This window comes from Lipotes vexillifer, unplaced genomic scaffold, assembly GCF_000442215.2.
Source record: "Lipotes vexillifer unplaced genomic scaffold, Lipotes_vexillifer_v1.1 scaffold749, whole genome shotgun sequence".
NCBI classification, from domain to species: domain Eukaryota; kingdom Metazoa; phylum Chordata; class Mammalia; order Artiodactyla; family Lipotidae; genus Lipotes; species Lipotes vexillifer.
The window spans coordinates 2806087-2825162 of record NW_006782834.1 but is presented as its reverse complement, the minus strand read 5'-3'; the positions used below and the strand labels follow the sequence as shown (position 1 = coordinate 2825162).

Genomic DNA, 19076 nt, shown 5'->3' with positions numbered 1-19076 from the left:
GGGAAAGAATACTCTTTGTTATAGTTAGTCTTGGCACAATGACTTCTGTAGAAAAGGTGATGTACATTTAACTGGGTATAGGATTTTAAAGCTGAAAGGCGCTTTGCAGATCATCCAGGTGGAGCCCCCTTATTTTACAAGTTAGGAAACTGAGGCACAGAGCACTAAAGCAACTTACGCAGTATTGCAGAGCTGAGACTAGAACACTTTGATCTTGCCATAGTGAATGGAACAACATAGCTTTTATATCATGATTTCAAAGTGAAACTTGAGTATCAGATGTGTATCTTGTATATATAAACTGAAAGGAAAGTGGGGGTGGTCCTTGTTCTTGCCTAACTTTGAACGTGTATACTCAAAATTGGAGAACTAATGTGTCTTCTGATGAGAATTAATAGTTTATTCTGAGTTACAGTATGAATAAAATTTATTTCACCATCTCATTCCATCAGGAAGAATAATTGGTATAAGGGGTCATGGGTCACTAATTTAGAAGTATTTATAGAGCATCAATAGAGTGTGTTGGTACAATATTAGATCTTTTAATTGGTGATTTGAAGTGACCTGGATATTCCAGTTGCCAGAGCTTAGAATATCTAACTTCTGCATTATCAGCTAGTATTTTGTAGGTTTGTCCATTCCTGCAAAATTAAATTATTTTCATTGTGGTTTTCCATCTTTTTTGCTATTCTCATCTCTTTCCAGTGGAAAGCCTCTTTTCATTGTCTAAATTCTACTTCTCCTTTAAATCTATCATCGATCCCTTCCCTGATTTGCACCCCTTACTTCTTTCCCCCACCAAACTGCATAGAATCTTTTCCCTCTGAGCAATCTTCACAATTTAAGTAGATTGTGAATTTCTTAGGCTCTTTACCATTTTCTACCCTTTCAATCTGTGCCATCTCTTCTGGACTCTTATGCATCTTTTGGGCAGTGTTCATATATATTTTATTTTTAATTTTAATTAATTAATTAATTAATATTTGTGTTGGGTCTTCGTTGCTGCGTACGGGCTTTCTCTAGTTGTGGTGAGCAGGTGTTACTCTTCGTTGTGGTGCGCGGGCTTCTCATTGCAGTGGCTCCTCTTGTTGTGGAGCACGGGCTCTAGGCCCATGGGCTTCAGTAGCTGTGGCACGCGGGCTCAGTAGTTGTGGCACACGGGCTTAGTTGCTCTGCGACATGTGGGATCTTCCCGGACCAGGGCTCGAAGCCGTCTCCCCTGCACTGGCAGGCGAATTCTTAACCACTGTGCCACCAGAGAAGTCCCCGTAGATATTTTAATCTTTGTTTTTCCGTAGTAATAATAAATAAATATTTGTTAAATGAATTAATTATGGTGTTATGAAAGAAATCACAGATCTGTAATCATAGCAGCTTACCAATTATTAGGTGCTGAAACAATACTTTTTAAAGACTGTAGGAATCAAAGTTCTGGAATGATTGAAATTCATTACGTCGAACTTTTTACTTAAAGGATTTTTCAGGTTTGCCATGCTTTGACTGCTTTCCTGCTTTTTCTTAACTAAAGTGCCTTCTAACTGTGTGAGTTGTATTATTGCTTGCATAGTGCCTAGCTTTTCATACTTAGTTAAGAGTAACTTTGGACTGGTATTAAGATGTTCTTTAGAAACAAAATAGTAAATATTTGTGTTTGTATCATATGATAGTCAATAATTCTATAAAGTTTGGAATATTTTAAGTCTAGAATTTCATTCACATTAAACCTTCCCTGTTTTAGAGTCAAATACTTTTTTTTTTTTTTTTGCGGTACGCGGGCCTCTCACTGTTGTGGCCTCTCCCATTGCGGAGCACAGGCTCCGGATGCGCAGGCTCAGCGGCCATGGCTCACGGGCCCAGCTGCTCCGTGGCATGTGGGATCTTCCCGGACCAGGGCACGAACCCGTGTCCCCTGCATGGGCAGGCAGACTCTAAACCACTGCGCCACCAGGGAAGCCCTCAAATACTTTTTAATTTGATTTCTCTTTTTTACTTTAGTAGAGAAAGTCACTGATTTCTGATGATTGAAGCCTCCTTAGCCTTGGCATACTTTGCTAGGTCCAAATAAACACTAATTATAGTAAAAATCCTACTTATTCTTTTGAGTGCTCAGACGTGCTTAATTTCCCATCTACCTTCCAACTAATATCTTTTTTTTTTTTTTTTTTTTTTTTTTTTTTTTTTTTTTTTTTTTTTTTTTTTTTTTTTTTTTTTTTTTTTTGCGATCCGCGGGCCTCTCACTGTTGTGGCCTCTCCCGTCGCGGAGCACGGGCTCCGGACGCGCAGGCCCAGCGGCCATGGCTCACGGGCCCAGCCGCTCCGTGGCATGTGGGATCCTCCCAGACCGGGGCACGAACCCGTGTCCCCTGCATCGGCAGGCGGACTCCCAACCACTGCGCCACCAGGGAAGCCCTAATATCTTTTTTTTTAAAAGCGAGTTTCTTGGCAGATTCCAGGAAAAGTGTTAACTACATTCGGTGATAAATCGTGGAGAGGGGGTGTTCTCTTCTCAAATTGTGTCCCAAGGCATGAAAGTTGCAAAAGTCCAGAAAAGATATGCAAGAATTACTCTACTGTTAAGGCATCTCTTTTTCTATCAGACTTTGGTCAGCTGGCTTAAAAAGCAAAAGAGCTAACAATATGGACACAGCTGTAGTTTCTTTTAATAAAAATTGTTATTAAGGAATGTGCACTTAAATTTAGACATAGTTTTGGTTTAGTCAAGCACATTAGATACCACGTTACTATAAATGTGTAGCCTGAAACTTCTGTATCTGGATTCCTGTTTCATATTCTACATTAATAACTAGATCAGTATAGTAACTGGTATGTGTTTTCCCTCTTAGCTCTCTTATAATAACAGTGTCAGAGAAAGCCTTAATAATGATTTGTGCTTTGATCACTTCTATACCCGATCAAAGATGTCTCTTATATTCTTTTTAAGTAGTGTCTATTGAAAACTACATGGCTTTTTTTTTTTGATAAATTTATTTATTTTTGGCTGCGTTGAGCCTTCGTTGCTGCGTGTGGACTTTCTCTAGCTTCAATGAGCGGGGGCTGTTCTTCATTGCGCTGTGCGGGCTTCTCTTTGCGGTGGCTTCTCTTGTCACAGAGCACGGGCTCTAGGCGTGCAAGCTCAGTAGTTGTGGCTCCCGGGCTCTAGGCGCACGGGCTCAGTAGTTGTGGCTCACAGTCTCTAGAGCGCAGGCTCAGTAGTTGTGGCGCACAGGCCTAGCTGCTCCGTGGCATGTGGGATCTTCCTGGACCAGGGTTGGAACCCGTGTCCCCTGCATTGGCAGGTGGATTCTTAACTACTGCGCCACCAGGGAAGTCCCTACATGGCTCTTTTGAAGGTTTATTATGTATAGATTATTTGTATCATTTAAAATTTGCATACCAAACCATGTCCCAAAGAAAGTGAGTAGATGTACTTGAAAGGGTTCTGTTACTAAAGAAGGGTGTACTGAGTGATGGTCAAAAACAAAACAAAAAACCTGATACTTATACAAGGTTTATTAAACAGGCACTGTGTTACGTTTTCAAATATTTTCAAGATGGAGAGTAAGTTGTGTTTGCCAAATCTAATTGATGATATACATTTTTTCCTCCAGGAAACCTTGTAGGTCTAGTGTTCTGAGGAACACATGTTGGTTACTATTGTCCTAAATGATATATTTTTTTTAAAGGAATGCTACATTTTAGAAGTCCTTCATTATCATCAGTTTTATGGAGTTCATGAAGTGTTGCCCATTTGGCTGCCTAAAAGACAAAGTAATTCCTGATGCTTTATGGTTTGAGAAGTAATTGTAATCACTTCTGAATTATCTTTTAGGAGAGAATGTAAGAATTTCTTATATAAATTTGTTTCTCTTTTTATACATTTATCTCATTATTTATACTGTTCTGTCTGATTTTTGTTTTGTAGATATCATAGAAAAGACATGCTTATATTTTTATACCTCAGGCAGAAATGCCATAAACATTCTTTGTATAAAAAGTTAGTCACCTTTAATTTGAAAATTTTGGTAGTGTTAGACTTTGAGATGCTAGCATTTGTTATTTGGTAGAGAAGTTTCATTATGATGCCTTGCTTAAAAGGGTGTGCTTTTGGAAAACATAGTTCATTTCTGAGAGAAAGCATGGCGAATAAATGCAGTATATTATGTCAGCTGACTTATTGGTAATTGTAATGGAAATAGATTGTGTTAGGTTTATGGATTTATCTGCAGAGAGACTGTGTGACTGTAATGTTCCTACTTTTTTTTTTTTTAGATTGTAATAATTTAAGTCATCTGAAGATAAGTCTGGCTTTCGCTTTTTTTTCTTTTTGGAAAATCTTCTCAGTAGTAGACTTTGAGTTAAACCAAATTTCTAGCTCTTTTTTGTATTTGAAAACAGTAATTTTTTTATTCCATTAAAACAATATAAATGAATTGACTGTTGATTAGCATGAATTATTTTAGTCCTATAATCATGGTTGGGGACGTTCTCTCCAAAAAAGTTATAACTATGTTTTAAGCTTCATGAAGGCAAAGTTATATCAAATAAGTTGGTATTAGGTGCTTGATAAATATTTGTTGAATACATGAATGGTTGAATTCAATTTTTTTAAATTGACATTCCTTTCATTTTTGCATGTCAGTTAAAATAGTTACTGAATAGTAAAAAAATATGGATTTCTATTAGGAATTGTGAGAAAATATTGCAAACTACATTGTGTCAGTGTCTTTTAAATGTGGCTCACCAACCTAGTTTTATGCCATCTTCTTTTTTTCCCCTTTTACTTCTCAGAGGTTTTTTAGTTTCACATTCCTCATCTCAGGTTTTTCTTTCCTAGTCACTCCTATTCCCATTGCTTCTTTTTTGCTCTCCTTTGTGTATTACTGAATAAAAATAAATGACACTATTAGTAAGCAAAACAAACAAACATTAAATTTGGATTATAAGGTTATAATTCTGATTATGCCCAATTTATCAATTATTAATGGAATTTTTTGTTCTTTTCATATTTTTCTTAATAAGTGGAATTGTGAACCTCACATGGCAATTACTGAAAACAAGAGTCCTGAAGCATAGTCACCTGCATGAGGTTATACATATTAGTTTACTAATTAGCTTTTTATTTTATTACACAAAATGGTAAACAATACTAGTAAGGTTTAAGTCTTCTTTGACTACCATCTCCGATTTCAGTTCTCTTTCCTGAAATAACCACTATTCTTAGTTTGGTATAAATCTTTCCAGACCTTTATGAATAATCATGCAGTATAGAATTATATATTTGTATGAGCATATTTATCTCTCTTTTTCACAAATGATACACGGTTTATAGTGTTTTACAGCTTATCTTTTTCATTGGTTGATGTGTCTTAGAGATCTTTGCATGTTAAAACATACAGCTGCTTTATTAGAAATTATTTAAAATATCAGATTTTTAGTTGCTTTTCTCAATTACACTATATCCTCTTCTAATAGACTATAAGAGCATCTTGATAACAGGATCCATATCTAATTCATCATTGTATTTATCTCTGATTAACTCTAATACCTAGTTAGCATAGTATGAATTAGTTGAAATACTGCTGTCTCTTAAGTTTTTCCTTCTTATCACCCCTTTCTGATCCTTTTAAATAAGATTAACTCTGGGTTAAATTTTACTCGTACATATTTTTTCTCTTTAGAACTGTTTTTTGTTAATATGTAGTATTCTGTTGTTTAATGCAAGAATCACAAACTCAAATCCCAACAGTGTCAGTTGGGTAACATCATTGTTCAGTGAAGCAGGTTGGGTTAGAGAAGAGAGCAGAGGTCTGGAATGAAACTGGAGCCTGCATGTCCTGCCTTGAGAGTGTAGCTAGTGCTCAGCTTCAGCCAGTTGTTGCAGAGAGCCAATTTAATGGCTTTGAATCCCGTCGCACCACATACTAGTTCTGTGAACTTGGACAAGTCACTTACCCACTGTGCCTCTGTTTCCTTATCTCTAAAATGCGGATAGTAATAGTGCCTATCAATAGGATTTTGGTGAAGATTGAATAAATTAAAAAGTATAAAGAATTTTAGAACATAGCTGGCACATAGTAAGTGCTATACATGCCATATTTTAACAGTTCTGTAATGCACTTTAGCATTTAAACATCTCTGAAGTCAGGTTGCATCTTGTAATTATAATTGGTGGTATTTCTTTTTTCTTGGCAATACATTTAAAAAATGGTAGATCTTATAATCATTGGCTTCTTAAATTGTATGAAATACAGTGTTAGCTACCATTAGCTATCAGGCTGATGTTTTTCAAGAAAAGGTAGAGGGCTTCCCTGGTGGCGCAGTCGTTGAGAGTCCGCCTGCCGATGCAGAGGACACAGGTTCGTGCCCCGGTCCGGGAGGATCCCACATGCCGCAGAGCGGCTGGGCCCGTGAGCCATGGCCGCTGAGCCTGCGCGTCCGGAGCCTGTGCTCCACAACGGGAGAGGCCACAACAGTGAGAGGCCCACGTACAGCAAAAAAAAAAAAAAAAAAAAAGAAGGAAAAAGAAAAGGTAGAAATCTGGGGTTTTATATGAAGTCTTTTGATTTTGAAATGTTGGCTTAAAAATTATTTTAAACACTGTATAGGCCAAATAGATTTTTTCAGAGGTTTATAGCAAATAACTACATTATTACTAAGTAGGTGAAATTGAGTATTTTTAACATATTCAAAGTTTTGAGTATTAAGTAGCCTTAGAACTTATCTAGTTTATTCTTCCATCTTGTAGATAACAAAACTGACTTAGAAAGCTTGTATTTAAGATACAGTCAATCCTTGTTATTCAGTGATTCTATATTTGTGAATTCACCTACACGCTAAAATTTGTTTGTAACCCCAAAATTAATACATGCAACACTTTCACACTGATTTGTGGACAGATGCAGAGTAGCAAAAAATCAGAGTCACTGATGTGTGCATTCCCAACTGAGGTCAAACAAAAAGATATTCTGCCTTCTTGTTTCAGCTCTTATACTGTAAACAAGTGTCCTTTTCACAGTCTGTTTAGTGTCATGTGTTTTGCATTTCTGTGCTTTTAAAAAATTTTTGCTGTTAAAACTGGCCCCAAATGTAGTGCTGAACTGTTGTCTAGTGTTCCGAAGTATTGCATAAGAAAGCTGTGTGATGTGCCTTGTGGAGAAAATATGTGTGTTAGATAAGCTTACTCAGGCATGAGTAATAGCGCTGGTAGCTGTGAGTTCAGTGTTAATGAATCAAGGGTATATATTGAATAAGATGTCTTTAAACAGAAGCACACGTTAAACAAGGTTATGTATTGGATCCATTGATGAAAATGTTACCAGGGACTCACAGGAACCTAGCGCTATATTTCCTTTAGGCACAGCAGTTCAGTGTCTGCTAATTCAGTGTTCATGGTGACTATAGAGCATAACTATTATGAATAACAAGAACCAACAGTGTTCAGAAAGTAGATGAACAGTGAGTCAATCAGGTGGTATGTTAGAGCAGGTAATAGAATCAAAGTAAAGTCTAACATATTCTGGAAATTTCTTTAAATGTTTGTGTTATTGAAACAGTAGTTGAAAACATGCTTATTATAAATAATTCAAATCAGTATATAGTCTAAAGTTGCCCCTTTCTTCCTCTTTTCACGATCTTATTTCCCATTACCAGGAATAATCTCTAATGAAGTTTGTTGTACATCCTTCCAGTGTTTTCTTTGCATTTACCAATGTTTGTTACACAAATGAGTTTCTCTATGAGTGAAAGAGTTGTATTCATAGCTATTTGATTTTTTTAAATTTTAACAGTAGGTATTAAAATTTTTCTATTTACTAATCAATGAACATAGTTGTTTTTTTTAGAGAGTTTTTAAAAATGTTTGTAAGTTTATTTGTTTCAAGCAAATAGACAGAAGTATCTTTTCCTGTTGTTACCAGTATTCTATTCTGTAACCTTACATATCCTGCCTGTACAGTTGACCTTTGAACAACACCAACGCTCTGCACAGTAGAAAATCCTCCTGTAATTTAATTTATAGTTGACTGTGTATCCACTGTTCCTCCATATCCTCATATCCTCGGATTCAACCAACCAAGGATCACATAGTACTGCAGTATTTGCTACTGAAAAAAAAGTATAAGTGGACCTGCGCAGTTCATAACTGTTGCTCAAGGGTCATAACTGTTGTTCAAGGGTCAACTGTATTTATATCTCTGTTGATTCAGGCAGAAAATCTGGGAAGGTTACTTCTTTGAAGTCTACAGAATGGTCATCTGAAATGTGGCGCCTTGGTAGTATGCTGTGATAATGAGTACTTTGGTAAAAGGCGTAGGGACAAATATTTCTGATTTTTTACTAAAGTAGACTGGATTAAGTTTTTCTTTATTACAACTCATTCTTTTGATCAATAATGGCAGCAAAATGTTAACTGAAAAGGAGCAGGATGGCATTGAAATCTATGGGATTGAAACTTGTACTTCCTTTCTAATGCTTCCGTCATGCAGGTAAGGGTGTTGAGGGCTAGGGCAAGAGTCTGTGACCTCAAAAAAATAGTAAATTTATAAATTTTGCTTTAAACTACTAAGTGGCCTCCTTGGTCGGATTCTGAGAGAGTGAGTGAGTTGCTAGCAACAAAAATCTCTCACCTCAGGATCCCATGTGGGACACTGAATAAACATATCCTTCAACTCTAAAATACTTTCCCTTTTCCTTCTGACGGTAACATCCTCATTCAGTCTGCTTCCCTACTTTTCCACTTGCTTCATTTTTGATACCAATTACCCACACATCCGACTATATCCAAATCATTGCTTAACTTGGGACCTTCTGACCAGCTATGCTGTCCAAAGTAGTACTTTCCACCCAGTCTCTGTCTTATTTCCCTAATCATTTCCCTCAGTGCACTTATTATTTTCTGTATTTATCTTGTTTTTAATTTACTCTGTTGTCTCCTTGCTATTATAATTTCATTTGAGTAGATACCTTCTGTAGTGATTCACTGCTGTTTCCCCAAAATAGAATTTTGCAGGGCCCAGCAAGACATTAAGCACTTTAATAGTATTTCTCAAACTGACTGTGGTGAAGAACCAGTTGGATTGGTTTTTTTCCCCCAATTTCCAAATTCATCACAGACCAATACTTTTGTAAAATATAATAAAAATGAATTTATAGGAAAATGAAATGACAACACACACACACATACTCATGGACATACAATATACAAGCCCAATTTTTTTTTTTTATTAAACAACCACAAAGGTATCCAGTTGTTATAGAAGTTTCTAATGCTTAGTCCCAGTTTCTTTCTTTTTTCTTTTCTTTTTTTAAAAAATTATTTATTAATTTATTTTTGGCTGCGTTGGGTCTTTGTTGCTGCGCATGGGCTTTCTCTAGTTGCAACCAACGGGGGCTACTCTGTTGCCATGCACGGGCTTCTCATTGCGGTGGCTTCTGTTGTTGTGGAGCATGGGCTCTAGGCATGTGGGCTTCAGTAGTTGTGGCATATGGGCTCAGTAGTTGTGGCTGTTGGGCTCTAGAGCACAGGCTCAGTAGTTGTGGCACACGGGCTTAGTTGCTCCATGGCATGTGGGATCTTCCTGGACCAGGGCTCGAACCCGTGTCCCTTGCATTGGCAGGCGGATTCTTAACCATTGTTCCACCAGGGAAGTCCTCTTTTTTCATTTCTATTGAAGTATAATTGACTTATTATAATAGTTTCAGGTGTACAACATAGTGGTTTGGTATTTTTGTACATTACAAAATGATCACCACTGTAAGTTTACTTACTATCTGTCACCATGCAAAGTTATTGCAATATTATTGACTGTATTCCCTATGCTGTACATTACATCTGTATGACTTATTTTATAACTGAAAGTTTGTACCTCTTAATCTCCCTCACCTGTTTTACTCATCCCTCACCCCCCTGCTTAGTCCAGTTTCTGAACTTACCTTGTCACAAACCACTGCTCTCTGGTTGCACTGACCATGGCCCCGATGAGGGTAGCAGCACTCTAACATTTGTTGAATGAATGAATGAATGAATCACCAACTTCAAGATTATGGCATGGAATTCTTCAGACGCTATTACTCCTTTGACTTTACCAAAACCAGAATATTCTGAGATATAGAAAAGTGATTGCGGATTCATATCAAACTTCAGCTAGCTTATTCAGTGATGCTTTTTGATTCTCTGATTCTTTTTTTTAAAAGACAAAAGAGACATTTGTATACATGCTTAAGGAAAAGCTGTAGAAGTGTATAAAATGAAAAGTGTAAGTGCTCCATGAATGAGCATTTAAGGTCCTTCTGTTTTGTTTCTTTTTCTATTACAGTGCTGCAGTGGTTGTTCTTGTAATTATGACTGTACATGTGCATATATTGCCTTAGGACAAATTTCTAGAAGTTGAATTCCAAACAGCAGCTGTTTCAGACATTTTATTCTTTATTCTCAAGCCTCTTAAATTCATTTCTTTCAAATATTCTTTTGTCTTATCTATCTCTTCAGCCCTTCCCCATTGCCACACCCTAATGCCCTTTTTTTACCTTATTTCTTGTCTGTTATAATGAACTGACATATTTTTTCTGTAATCTCTTTCTGCTCCAGTTTCTCCTTATTATCTCAGCCAGATTAATTCTTTAAAAGTGAGTATATTAATTTCTTAAGTACTTATATATAGTGCTGACTTTTTGATAAATACTTGGTAGCTTCTGATTATAGCTTTCCCAGAGTAAAGCTCCAACTCCCTTAGAACAAGGGACTACCCTGGCTGGGCAGTTAAGTCCAAGGCTTATGAGGGTCCTTACTGGTCTGTAGTGAAAGTGGAAGTTATTCACAGGAACTACATTACAGTGTTCCCCTATTTACAAAAAAGAAAAAAAATCTTGCAGTCCCTGTAGTTTGCAACAGGTGCTCAGGCTCCCATTTCTCTGCAAAAGAGGCAATGTAGGATAGTAGAAAGTGTGTGGGCTTTGAAGTGAGACATCTGTAGCTCAGTTAGAATCTGGACTGTACCACCAAACTGGCAGGGTATTTTGCGGTGCATTGCTTTATCCCTGAACCTTAGTTTCCTCTCCTGTAAAATGAGTTTATTAGTTTAGGTATTGGATCAGCTGCTGTAACAGAGGTCTAACCAAGATAAAAGTTTGTGTCTTTGTCCAATAAAAGTCCAGTTAGAAGGCAATCCCTAGGATAGGTTAGTTATGTTCCTCAGGGTGGTCCAGGGGCCCAGGTGCTGCTCTTTATCTTGTTCTGCCATCCCCTAGGATGGTGCCCTTGTTTGAATTGTTGAAGGTGCTTCATTACCTGCAGGTTCAAGTTCCAGGCTGAGGGAAGAAGAAAGAGGAATGAAGAACAAATAGCTTCCTTTTAAGGACATGACTTGGAAGGTACAAAGAACTCATTGGCCAGAGTGTAGTCACTTTCTATGCCCAGGTGAAGGGAAAGCTCAGAAAGTAGTGTAGGTGGACAACCTTTGTGCCCAGCTAAAGCACAGAGGGTTCTAATAACTGAAAGAATGGTTAATGAAACACAATCATACTGCATTGTGTTGGTTTTTTAAGTCAGGAATAAATGGAATAATGGTCTTTGAAATCTTCAGTTTCTGAAGAAAAATTAAGTGTACTTGTGCTACAAAATTTTTTCTTGGTAAATGTCAACTGAAAAATATAGACCTGTGTTTGGCCTAAAACATGGCTAAGTCTTTGTAAGGTTTGGAACATATGTAATATTTTCCTTTCATTTGGTTTCCATTGTCTGTAAAAGGTTGCAACATAGCACTTTATTATGGAGAATTATTCAGAAAATTCAACTGTATGGAATATTATCAGGAGGTAATATGGCTTTTGCATAGCAAAAGTAGAAGTTGCAAAGTCCATGTACTCAATCTTAATTTCAAGCCTGAGTAATTTGGGGTTTTAGACATATTACTATCTAGCCTAATTATCAGATTTCTCACTCAGTAGCAGATTAAAATCTGCAAAATCTGAATTGTCTGTTAGAAATGTATATGATGGAAATGACAACCAAAAGCCTGATAGGATAGAAAATTAATACAAAGGAGTCATAGAAGTTTGGTAATAATAAAGTTTGTTAAACATTTATTGAGCATTTATAGGTGCCAGGTACTCTGCAAAAACTTTTTTTTTTTTTTCCAGTACGTGGGCCTCTCACTGTTGTGGCCTCTCCCGTTGCGGAGCACAGGCTCCGGACGCGCAGGCTCAACGGCCATGGCTCACGGGCCTAGCCGCTCTGCGGCATGTAGGATCTTCCCAGACAGGGGCACGAACCCGTGTCCCCTGCATCGGCAGGCGGACTCTCAACCACTGCGCCACCAGGGAAGCCCTACAAAAACTTTTATATTCATTACTTCGTTTAACACCTAAGACATCCCTGTATCTGATATTGGAGAGGACTTAAGTTTAAATGCTAAAAAAGCTTATAATTATGTTCTTTGTTTAAGAAGACAGGGAAGGTTGTAATTAGTTTTAGATTGCTATCAGAAATCACTAAAATGAAAAGACCATTTTGGTGCCTGACAGAAAGTATCTGAAATAGTTTAATTATGGTTCTGGATAAATAAGTTGTTCTTATATTCATTTTTTACTCTTATTGGTTTGCAGTATGGTAATTGCCTTAAGTCACTAGAGAGAAAGTTCCGATTGAAATCCCCAATCGAGTGTGTCAATTATATCTCAATAAAACTGTAAGAAAAAAAAGAAAAAAATAAATAATATAATAAAATCCCCAATCAGGAAGAATATGTACTTGCCACTAAAACCCAAGTTTAATAGATAAAAAGCATGTTTATAGTCTTTTTTTTGGCCGCATCACGTGGCTTGCAGGATCTCAGTTCCCTGACCAGGGACTGAACCCAGGCCACGTCAGTGAAAGCCCAGAATCCCAACCACTAGGCCACCACGGAACTCTCAGCATGTTTATAGTCTTAAAAATAGTCTTGATACATATTTACCCAAACTCAGGAATGAATGGATTTTATTTCTATAATTGTAAATACTACACTTTAAAATAGTGATTTTTAAGTTCCATTTTGCAACCTTCTAAAAAACACTAGTGATTTGCTTATTAATCAAAGTCAATTGAAGCAGAAACATATAATTTGAAGTCATTAGAAATCTGTTTTTAGCTAACAGTTTAATCTTATATAATCCTTTTTCCCCCCACATTATTTTAGATTGATCATCATTCCCAAAAATAAGAAGCATTTAAAATTATTGTAGGGAATTCCCTGGTGGTCCTGTGGTTAAGACTCGGCACTTTCACTGCCAAGGGCCCAGGTTCAATCCCTGGCCAGGGAACTAAGATCCCGCAAGCCACATGGCGTGGCCAAAAAAATAACAATAATAAAATAAAATTAATTTAAAAGGAAAGCTTTCATATTTTAGAAATCTCATTTGGTATATTATTTTAATACAACAAGTATATATATGTATGTACATAATATAAAAATTGTTCATAGACATATAAAATTTATAAACTCAAATTAGACCAATTTTCTTATTTGGACTATAAAATGCTATTTTCTACATTAAAGTATGTATACACAAAGTAAGAAATCATTTTCTATGCCTGGCATTCCTTCCTTATATTGTCTGATGAACTACTCATCCTTTAATTCTTGACTCAAGAGTGTCATCCTTAATATACCATTCTTAAACAGTATCTGTCTTAGTCTATCTGGGCTGCTGTAACAAAAATACAATAGGTTTGTTGGTTTGAGCAACAAACATACATTTCTCGTAGTTCTGGAGGCTGGGAAGTCCAAAATCAAGGTGCTGGCAGATTCTTTGTCTAGTGAGGGCCTACTTCCTGGTTCATATACTGCCATCTTCTCCAGTGTCTTCATGTGGTAGAAGGCGTGAAGGAGCTCTTTGGGGGTCTCTTATATAAGGGCACTAATCCCATTCATGAGGGCTCCACCCTCCCACCCTAATCACCTTCCAAAGGCCCCTACCTCCTAATACCATCACACTGGGGGTTAGGATTTCAACACATGTGTTTTGCAGGGAAGTAAACATAGCAGTTTCACTTTCAGATAGAATTCACTACTTTTTCTTTTGTGCACCTGCTTTATAAGCATATACTTATATAACTTTAATTTGTTAGTGTAGTTTATTTACACAACTGTCTTCATGTCTAAGCTCTTTGTGGCCAGAGACCTTGTCTTATTTTGGTTAGCACAACAACAAATACATACATGCTCAGTCTGTATTTATTGACTGAGTAATGACTGTGCATTCTAGTCTAAAAAAAATGGACTTTATAGGCAGTAGGGAGCCATTGAGTATATTTTTATTATGTTAGTTTATTTTTATCAATTAAGAGCAGATTTCATATTATTTTGATCAGCAGAGTAAAGATAGCATCTTTTAAAGATGAGTTCAGTCATGAAAATATCCTAGAAATTCCAATAAAACATAAACCAGTTCACTTTATTCCATTATTACTCTTTTCTGCTTATAAAGGTAATACTTGTTCATTATCAAAATTCAAACATCAGAAATAATGTAGAAAATGAACATTTCCAGCAACCCACTGAAAGACAGTATGGTACATAGTCTTAATTTTTTCTATACATGTTCACATAGTATTTTTTTTCCTTTGAAAAATTATTTATTTCTATGTTCCTAACTTTCACTCTAGCAGTAGAATCACATTAATAATTCTTTTTTAAATTTTTATTAGAGTATAGTTGATTTAAAATGTTGCATTAGTTTCTGCTGTACAGCAGAGTTAATCAGTTATACATATACATATATCCACTCTTTTTAGATTATTTTCCCATATAGGTCATTACAGAGCATTGAGAAGAGTTCCCTGTGCTAGACAGTAGGTCCTTGATCTATTTTATATATAGTAGTGTGTATATGTCAATCTTAATCTCCCAATTTTTCCCTTTCCCTTCTTTCCCGCCCCCTGGTAACCATAAATTTGTTTTCTACATCTGTGACTTTGTTTTGTAAACAAGTTCATTTGTATCATTTTTTTAAATTGCACATATAAGCAATATCATATGATATTTGTCTTTCTCTGTCTGACTTACTTCACTCAGTATGAAAATCTCTGGGTCCATCCATGTTGCTGCAAATGACATTATTTCATTCTTTTTTATGGCTGAATAATATTCCATTATATATATATACATACATATATATATATATATATATATATATATATATATATATATATCCCACATCTTCTTTATCCATTCCTCTGTTGATGGACATTTAGGTTGCTTCCATGTCTTGGCTATTGTAAATAGTGCTGTAGTGAACACTGGGGTGCATGTGTCTTTTCAAATTATGGTTTTCTCTGGATATATGCCCAGGAGTGGGATTGCTGAGTCATATGGTAGCTCTATTTTTAGTTTCTTAAGGAACTTCCTTACTGTACTCCATAATGGTTGGACCAATTTACATTCCCACCAACAGTGTAGGAGGTTTCCCTTTTCTACACACTCTCTCCAGCATTTATTGTTTGTAGATTTTTTGATGATGGCCATTCTGACTGGTGTCAGGTGATACCTCATTGTAGTTTTGATTTGCATTTCTCTAGTAATTAGTGATATTGAGCTTTTCATGTGCTTTTTGGGCATCTCGATGTCTTCTTTGGAGAAACGTCTGTTTAGATCTTCTGCCTATTTTGTGATTTGGGATTGCTTTGTTTTGTTTGCCGTTGAGCTGTATGAGCTGTTTGTATATATATATATTTTTTTTTTTCCTTGCGTTATGCGGGCCTCTCACTGTTGTGGCCTCTCCCATTTGCGGAGCACAGGCTCCGGACGCGCAGGCCCAGCGGCCACGGCCCACGGGCCCAGCCGCTCCGCGGCACGCGGGATCCTCCCGAAATGGGGCACAAACCCGCGTCCCCCGCATCGGCAGGCGGACCCTCAAGCACTGCGCCACCAGGGAAGCCCTGTTTGTATATTTTAAAGATTAATTTCTTGTCAGTTGCTCTGTTTGTAAATATTTTCTCCCATTCTGTAGGTTGTCTTTTCATTCTGTTTATGGTTTCCTTTGCTGTGCAGAAACTTTTAATTAGTTTATTTTCATATTTTCATTGTTTATTTTTATTTTCATTGCTCTAGGAGGTGGATCAAAAAAGATCTTGCTGCAATTTATGTCAGACAGTGTCTGCCTATGTTTTCCTCTAAGAGTTTTATAGTATTCACATAGTTTATTAATGGTATAGTTTTAAACCAAAGTGAGCTCATGCTAAATATACTATTAACTGTTTTCTTTTTTCACTTAATGTATCTTGGACATCTTTTCATGTCAGTGCATATGGATCTGCTTTACTCATTTGATTAATTGCATAGTGTATGTGTACTATATGTTAGTTAACTTTTCTGATTGGTGGGTGAACCTTTAGATTCCATCCGCCCTTTCTTTTTTTCCCCAATAAACAGCATAAATTTATTGCTCACAGTTCTGGAGTCTGGAAGTCTGAGATCAGGGTGCCAGCATGGTTTGGTAAGGAACCTCATCAGTGTTACAGACTTCTTATTTATTATATCCTTATGTGATGGAAGCTAGATTTATTTTTTAGCTGTTAAAAATATTGCTACAGGGCTTCCCTGGTGGCGCAGTGGTTGAGAGTCCGCCTGCCGATGCAGGGGATACGGGTTCGTGCCCCGGTCTGGGAGGATCCCACATGCCGTGGAGCGGCTGGGCCCGTGAGCCATGGCCGTTGAGCCTGCTCGTCCGGAGCCTGTGCTCCACAATGGGAGAGGCCACAACAGTGAGAGGCCCACATACAGCAAAAAAAAAAAAAAAAATTGCTACAAAGAACATTCTAGTATATAACATTGTGTATTTGTGGGCATTTTGTTTTCTTTGTTTTTGGCTGCGTTGGGTCTTCATTCCTATGTGCAGACTTTCTCTAGTTGCAGCAAGTGGGGGCCACTCTTCGTTGTGGTGCACGGACTTCTCATTGCAGTGGCTTTTCTTTTTACAGGCCATAGGCTGTAGGCTCACAGGCTTCAGTAGTTGTGGTGCATGGGCTCAGAAATTGTGGCTCACGGGCTTAATTGTTCGGCGGCATGTGGGAATCCTCATGGACCAGGGCTTGAACCGTGTCGCCTGCATTGGCAGGCAGATTCTTAACCACTGCACCACCAGGGAAGCCCCCTGTGGGCATGTTTTTAAAGGTTAAGTTCCTAGAAATAAGAATGCCTGGTGGAAAGGGTATGAACATTTTAAGTTGTAATCATTTTTGCCAAATTGACACTTTTTTAAGTTACTTTCCATCTGATAGAATATAAGCCAGTTCATTAATCTATGTCTTTATCCTGTATAGTTCTGTTTTTAAAATCATTTTATTGAAGATATAGAAAAGTACACGTCATATACATAAACCTCATAACCTGAACACACCTATGCATCCAGCACCCAGATCAAGGAACAGGACATTACAAGCACCCTAGAAGTTCCTTTTGTACTTCCACTCACTGCCCACGTCCATGAACAACCACCATCCTGACTTCTGATAGCTTAGATTAGTTTTGCTTGGTTTTCTGAGTTATAAAAATGGAATCATATAGTATTAATATATGGTAGTATTATTTTAATTTTTGTGAGACTGATAGATGAAAAATAATATAATTGCTATTTTAACTTATATTGAATATTTATCTTCATGATGCCAAAATTATTATCTTTGTGTATATCTCAAAGCATTTTAAAAAAATTAACAAGGCTCGGGACTTCCCTGGTGGTCCAGTGGTTAAGACTCCATGCTTTCAATGCAGGGGGCGTGGGTTTGATCCCTGGTCCAGGAAGTGAGATCCCACAATGCCACACAGTGTGGCCCCCCCCACCACAAAAAAATTAACAAGGCTTAAATGTTAGCATGTTAGAACACAAAATATAAGATTGAAAGTGAAAACAAAGCAAACCCCCAAACTCTAGGATTATGATCATCTCCCTTCAATATTCCTAAAGCTAAGTGTCTCCCCCAGATTAAATAGCCACCTTCAACAGATAATGATTAAAGAGCTTTTAGACGTGGAAGTTCGTATTCTGACACAAGTCTGTCTGTACACCAACCAAAGATGGGGCTGATCCTAAAATTCAAACATTACAGGGTACTGGGACAAAGTACTCTAAGCAAGATGGGAATCTCAGATTTAGAACCAGTGCTTGAGGTTTAGGGCTAGGAAAAAGCAGGAAATGCCTTCCTATTTTCTAGGTACCTCTAAACTACCTAGAAAAAAAAAATGTCAAAAGATGTACAAGACCTGAGAAGCAAGAAAAACTACAATCTTGCAGCCTGTGGAACAAAAACTACGTTCACAGAAAGATAGACAAGATGAAAAGTCAGAGGGCTATCTACCAAATGAAGGAACAAGATAAAATCCCAGAAAAACAACTAAATGAAGTAGAGATAGGCAACCTTCCAGAAAAAGAATTCAGAATAATGATAGTGAAGATGATCCAGGACCTCGGAAAAAGAATGGAGGCAAAGACCAAGAAAATGCAAGAAATGTTTAACAAAGACGTAGAAGAATTAAAGAACAAACACCAATAAGAATTAAAAAACAAACAAACAGAGATGGACAATACAGTAACTGAAATCAAAAATACACTAGAAGGAATCAATAGCAGAATAACTGAGGCAGAAGAACGGATAAGTGACCTGGAAGACAGAATGGTGGAATTCACTGCTGCGGAACAGAATAAAGAAAAAAGAATGACAAGAAATGAAGACAGCCTAAGAGACCTCTGGGACAACATTAAACGCAACAACATTCACATTATAGGGCCCCAGAAGGAGAAGAGAGAGAGAAAGGACTCGAGTAAATATTTGAAGAGATTATATGTGAAAACTTCCCTAACATGGGAAAGGAAATAGTCACCCAAGTCCAAGAAGCGCAGAGAGTCCCATACAGGATAAACCCAAGGAGAAACACACCAAGACACATAGTAATCAAATTGGCAAAAATTAAAGACAAAGAAAAATTATTGAAAGCAGCAAGGGAAAAATGACAAATAACATACAAGGGAACTCCCATAAAGTTAACAGCTGATTTCTCAGCAGAAACTCTACAAGCCAGAAGGGAGTGGCATGATATACTTAA

General features: G+C 37.1%; 1 protein-coding gene and 1 non-coding gene across 3 annotated transcripts in view; both read left to right on the top strand.

Moving 5' to 3' along the window:
- Window positions 1–19076, top strand: part of USO1 (USO1 vesicle transport factor) — a 92368-nt gene that overhangs the window by 2180 nt on the left and 71112 nt on the right. The gene's annotated exons all lie outside the window — the stretch shown is intronic.
- Window positions 13224–13296, top strand: TRNAE-UUC (transfer RNA glutamic acid (anticodon UUC)). Its single transcript has one exon. It is a non-coding gene; the product is annotated as a tRNA-Glu (tRNA).